This window comes from Sceloporus occidentalis, unplaced genomic scaffold, assembly GCF_023333645.1.
Source record: "Sceloporus occidentalis isolate IW3139 unplaced genomic scaffold, rSceOcc1.0.p SCAF_33, whole genome shotgun sequence".
NCBI classification, from domain to species: Eukaryota; Metazoa; Chordata; class Lepidosauria; order Squamata; family Phrynosomatidae; genus Sceloporus; species Sceloporus occidentalis.
The window spans coordinates 4,734,572-4,741,363 of NW_028317013.1; positions in this window are offsets into that span (position 1 = coordinate 4,734,572).

Sequence of the window (6,792 nt, forward strand, 5' to 3'; positions counted from 1 at the left end):
TATTTATATTTAAAAATGTATTTTAATTTTACAGTTTATAAAATAAAAGCTTAATATACATTATTATTATAACAAAAATAATGTACATCACTGAATAAGGAACAATGGAAAACCTGCGTTGCCAATGACCCTTACCGGACTATAGTTCGGTAAACTGGATTTCTGGTTTTTAATACATAACAATACAAGAAAAACCATGAAGCTGACCAAGACACAACACAACAAATAAAAACATTAAAAAGAAGACCATACAACAATTTTTTTTTACAAGGTTTGGCAAAACAAAATAACACATTAAAAGAACATGTTCTACTTATTAATATTAATATATTAGTATGCAGTATTAGAAAAGAAAATGAAAAAACAAAAATAAGAATATGTATATATATAGCAGCTAAGTGTAACAAACCCATTATATATATATATATATATAATTCCATTATCCTGGTTGTTAGGAAACTTGTGAAAATGTACTCCAAACAACAAATGATGAAATAAGCAAAGTCAAGGTAAAACCAAGTAAACAGATTAGGAATGAAACTTGTCCTTAGATAAAAGATGTGTCGATCATCGGAAACTTCTTCTGTTGCTCTGTCACAGAAACCTTGAGGGTACTGTAGCCTTACATGTAGCCACCTTGATAAGTATTCGAAATAGGCTGCCTTGTGCCTGGTCTGACAGTGAAGGTCATGCCTTGAGAGTTACTCTGCGGCCTGCAGGGGAACAGACAAGATATGAGAACAGCATTCAGATTTGATGAAAATATTGTAGATCACTAAAGGGATAATCTTAGTAGCAGGCATCCTAGACAGCTTCCCAGTGGTCCTCAATAAAGAAAGAACATTAGGTCTAAGGTAGCCACCAGTCCCAGCATTAGCAGGACAGCCCTAGCACAAAGAGGCAAGCTCAGCATTAACCCTCTTTTTTCCATGATATGAGGTTTCAGGAGGTAGATTCTCAGCAGGGTCACGTGATACTTTTCACGTGTGACCTAGCTCTGGCTGTTGTGCCTGATTTGATCAAGTGCCAGCCCTGGATGGCTTTGTATTATATTAGTTATTATCATTGTCACTAATATTGCTAGAATAAGTTGCATCGTATGTTGTGTTGGCTTTTATTCTAAACAGAATGTGGACCTAAACGCAAGTAAGGTAATACCAGGAAAAGTGATATGTCTTTGTAATGTGTGCATTTATATTCATTATTATTATTTAACACATACATACATTTCCATAACTTGCAAATATGCAAGGAGCTGTCAAATTATGACTCATAGTGAAAAAGTAAACCATGAAATACTAGAAAATCCTGAAGAGGTTTATTAAGGGCACAATCGTACATTTTGTACAAAAATGCACCAGCATAGTTTAACAAATGGACCGAGCACATTTATGATTTTAATGCAGTTGATGGTGTAAAAGTTCATAGACCAAGCAGGTAGGCAAAGAATAAAAAACACAGAACGCCTTCTGTTTTGTTACTGAAAATTACTGAAATATTTAAATATAAAATATGTACAACTTATGTAGAACTCTAAATCATTAATACTTTAGTTAATGGGGACTTTTATCCCCACCATATCTACATAAATATTAAAAAAAAAACAAAAAAACAACCAATAGCTTGTGTAATTGTTTTGGAGATTATGGGGTTAAACAAAAACTATACAGAGACGATTTTATATAGATATATGGATTTTACCTGACTGTAGTTTTGATGGCAGAGTAGTCTTGATTTTGAAGCTTGTATTTCATATCATTCATCATTCCCATTCTATTTAGGTTCTCAGATGACACTCTCCTTCCCTGGGGAAGGTATCTGGATGTAGCAGCCGAATGACGACGCGGGTCTACAGCCATAGCGGAGTTTGAGTGAGAATGCATTTGACTATATGACAATGGCAAGGGTGCAGATCTTAGAGAGCTTGTATTTTTCCCATAATTTCTGGGGACTTCTGGTTCAGGCATATATAACCGTTGCTTAATTAGAGAGCTTTTGCGTGAATCTCTAGTGATTCCAGTACTGTAATTGTCATTTGTGTATCTGTGATAGTCCCTGGTGTCTGATGTTGTTTGGGAAACCGTGGTCTGATTTGTTGTATAATTATGCTCACTGCCTTGTATTCCAAAGTCTACTTTGTCACGAGTATTATTATTATTATAACTAAATGTCATATCTTGCTTTTGTGTTTCATTCTCCTTTGGCCCTGGACTGTTCATGAATTCTGCTGGAGGTGGAATAATTTCAAATTCAATGTCTTCATTTGTTTTTAAGGGTGGGGTGGGAGATGGGAATGACGAAATATTAAAGTTAAGTATACCACTATCATGTGATTTATTTGTGGAAATAGAACTTTCATTTGTGGACTGTTCCTCTTGTAGATAGGCAGATTTGTCCTTCCAGTTATTATCACTACTGTCTGTTTTTGGTGCAGTTTTACTTCTAGGATATTGTGTCCCATCATTATCCAAGCTGTTGTAGTCACTGGACAGCAGAGAATGCTTTTCCGGTATGTCAAGGTTAGTAACCTGAAATCCTTCATCTCTCCAGCTTGATTTGTTCAGAAGACCGCCTGAATAAGTGGATGCAATATTGGTGTCATTTAAGGCACCCAAGCCACCTTCCTGAGAAATATGCCCTTTATTCTCCTGTTTTGGCACAACGGCAAAGGTGTTTGTTGAACTTGTAACCAAAACTTTAGGCAAAATACTACGGTCTACAGACCGAGAACGTGGACCTTTTTGGGCACGCCTCTTTGCTGCCAAGAGCAATGCCATAGGGGACCCAGGTTCAATTTTATCTTCTGTTACAGTGGGTTCGAGTACACTTGTAGGTTGTTCTACTGGTGGTTCATCCTTGGACAGGAGGATTTTTTCAGATTTGGAAATGCTTTCTTTTTCTAAACTTGGCAATGTGTCTGGCTTTGAGGACTCCAAATCAAAGTTCCAGCTGCCAGCAGAAGCCTTCCTTTCATGATGTGACTTGTATGATGGGATGGGATTAATTCTGTTTGATATATCTGTAGCTTTTGGTGGTGAAGGAGGCACATGCTCAAGAAGACTGGGTTTAGTATCTTGTACAAGATGTTTTTTATGAGTAGCTTCCGGAGTGTGTTTTGTCGGCAAATAGTCTGGCTCAGGAATCTTAATATCCACTTTGCTACTTTTAGGAAGCCACTCAGAGTTGTCAGCATCAGGATCCTCTTTATCAGGCTTAGCAGGTAAGAGTGGGACTTTCAACATCAAGGAGTTAACCAGATTGGTATCTCCACCTTTTGATAGCACATTTATGTTAGCATTTTTGGTTTTAATTTCCAGTCCTTGTCGAACATTTTTAAGACCACCAATTTTCTGGTCGTCTTTCTTTGGCGATGACAAGAAAGCTTCCAACTCTTCTTTGATTTTGCCAACTCTGTTTTTTTGATCATCATCAATATTAGCATTAACAGACAACTGAGCAGGTCTAATTTCAATAGTAGTCTCCTTTTTTACTAAGTGCTTGAGGGTCTCCTCTTTTGCCTGTAATGCCTTGTGTAATGGTAGCTGGGAAGTTTGTCCTGAAGTCAAAGTCTGAGAAGCAGGCAACAGCAAAGGTGGTGCAGGAGGTACTTTTGGTGGAGGAGGTGGGGGAACCATTAATGGTGGTGCAGGTGGAAAAGTCGGAGAGTCATTGTTTTTAGCAGCTACAGGTGATGCATAAGAAGTGGTAGGTAAGGGAGGAGCAGGTGGTGTCTTTGGTGGTACAGCCATTGGAATCATAGGTGGCATTGGTGGTGGTGCAGTTGGTGGAGGCGGTGGAGGCATTGAAGGTGGATTTGGTGGAGCCATAGATGGTGGTGGAGGTGGAGAGGTGACAGGTGGTGGTGTAATTGCCTCAGATTTCATACCACACTCAACACTTTCCAAATCTTTATTAAATGCATTAATATCTTTTTTGGTCAAAGAATCTTTTTTACCACTTACATTTGTATTGGCTATGGAAAAATTGTCTAAAATAGGTTTCAGTGAGATGACCTTTATAGTGGGCTTTGAATTATCTGTAGAGTATGCCTCTTTGTTAAACGTAATTTTATTGAACTCTATGCTGCTCTGGGGACGTCTTGTTGCTCCTTTAGCCTTGTCATTTACCGAAACCACTGATACTATTTCAGTTTTATTCTGTGTTATTTTGTTGGGCTGTTTGTGGTCACTACCATCGAATGCAGGCATTTCATTAACATTTCCTAAACTTAATGTCTCATTGCCACTCTTGAAACGACCAATGACAGGAGTAACCGGTAAACTCAAACTGGTTTGCACATTTGGTACAAAATCAACATTCTCCCTTTCGGTCCCGGAAGTCCTTTCCACATTCTGATCAATGCTACGAATTACTGTTTGTGGACCTTCCATTATTATCATGGATTTCCTCTTGTTTAACGTATCGTTTATAGGTGTCTGTCCTTGCCCTGTAGTTGCAAAAAGTTTGGCTTGGACATTGGGGTTAAAGCTTGATGCTAATGGTGAGAGTGGAGGTTCCTTGGCATAATGGTTACTCATAATGTTGTCTATTTGATGGATCATTTGTTCTTGCTGTTGTATAGATGATGTCCTTGCTGGAGCAGGAGGTGGATTTTTAAATGACCTTGGTAAAGTAGACCGGGGTTCTATATCATAGTTTGGCTGCCCAGGTTTATGCAGAAGGGTAGGATTTAAGGAAAACCGATTAGGCAATCCCACAGGCTCATCAGTCGGCAGTGTATTAAGGATAGTTTCAGATTTCCATTTCGAGACATTAGGCTGCTCGTCCCCATGTGACATAATGGTAGGAGGTACAGGTGCAACATTGAAATTAGGTGCAGTAGGTACAGAAGTATTTGGTGTGGGTGGTATAAAGTCTGGTGGACTTGGAGAAGCTGGAGAGGATATTGTGGATGAGGGTGGGCTCTCCTGTGGTGGAGGAGGTGGGGGCATTGTAGGAGGAGGAGGTGGCGGCATATTGGGTGGGGCTGGAATCTCTTCATCAAAATTATCTTCATAATAGTGACTTCCTCTCAAATCGCCAACAGAACTGTACATCCTGTAATTCCCATTTAATTTTGCCCCATTTCCTAAAATACATTAAAAAAAAATAAAAAAAATTTAAAATTTGAGAACCATTTTTTTGCTACCACTTTTTGTAAACCGGATATAAGATATAAAAAAATCGAGATCAAATATTTTTGCCTAATTAATCTCCACAGCTCAGAAAATGAATATTATATAGCCTCCTCACTGTAGGAATTGTTAGTCAAGCTGGGTGGGTCTTAAAGCCAGGGCTAGTCTTTGTCCCACGCAGCATTTGAATTCCCATGATGTTAAGTTAGTATGAGAAAAAAAAATTAAGAGGTTAAGTGGAGAGGAATGGAGACAGCTTCACGATATGAAGCGTGTGAGATGGAGAAGGTAGGCAAGTTGAACAGACGGTAGGCAAAGTGAAATCAGAAAAGGAAGGGTAGTTATGGAGATTATAGATTAATCAAGGAGGGAAGGAGCGAGAGGGAAAAATCAGGGATATCTTTTCAACATAGAGACACCAACATTAGCTTACTTGGGAAAGTTCAGACTTGCGGAAGGTGAGCATTGCTACACTTTTTTAGTGTTCCATAATCCCACTGTACTCAAGGCAAATATATAAAAATTGCTTACCCATAAAGTTATCAGAAAATCCAGGTGGAACGGATGGGGTTGGCACCGCTAATGCTTGAGTCTCTGTGTTCTGACAATGATAATGTGAATTGTAAGCATCAAGAATAAAAAAGTAATAAAACATGCACCAATTTCACCTGGTCCCATCTAAATACACTTGACTGATTTGCTTAAAATGTATTTTTTACATACATTTTCAAAAGGGCCAACAGCTTTCAAACGTATACAGACAAAAGAAACTAGAAATAATGTAAACTCTAAGTATACACACATATACTGTATACATACATACATGCACGCACAGTTGTGTGAAAAAGAAAGTACACCCTCTTTGAATTCAATGGCTTTACATATCAAAACATTATCATCTGATCAGGGGGGCAGCAGGAGCCAAGCCACAGTCTGAGATCGCCACATAAGGGCGAGCCCAAGGTAGCTCTACCTTGTCCTTTGCATCAAAATAATTTTTTCGAGCCCTCTGCCACCTCTACTGACAGGCTTCAGTAAAAAGTATTCCCAATGAACTCTTTTTTTGTAAGGAATGTGCCTGTTTTATAAACATTAAAAAAAAAAATATATATATATTTTAACATGTAATTAGTTCTTCAAAATTGTATTTCAACAATTTAGTGATCAGCATTTTAACAGATAGCAATTTTAAATGGAAATGGCAGATCCCTTCCCAGTAATCAAATAGGCATGTCAAGAATTTGTAAGAAACATATGTAACCATTGCAAGAGCTTAACCACAGCCGGTTTGGCTGGGTTGACACAAAGAATGTACATTATATGTGTACATATAATACATATGTATCAATAGTGCTAAATTTGCATATTTAAACAAATATGACCAAAACTAAATACCAGAAATCTCGTTTGAGCAGAACAGAAGGGAAGAACTTTTCAAGTATTGCTAAATCATTACAGAATAATCATCTACATTACAGAAGTAAATCTGTTTTTTTAAACCGTTGATAGCTTGGGCCAGGGCCGGTCTGAAGGCAGCCCTGGCACTTTAAGGCTAGCAGCTGATGTAGGTGCAACCACTGGCTGGATATGAGCAGCACACTACGTTTTTACGCTGCGCATTTGCTCTGCGTGCAAGATAGCCCGTCTGGGCCTGGCT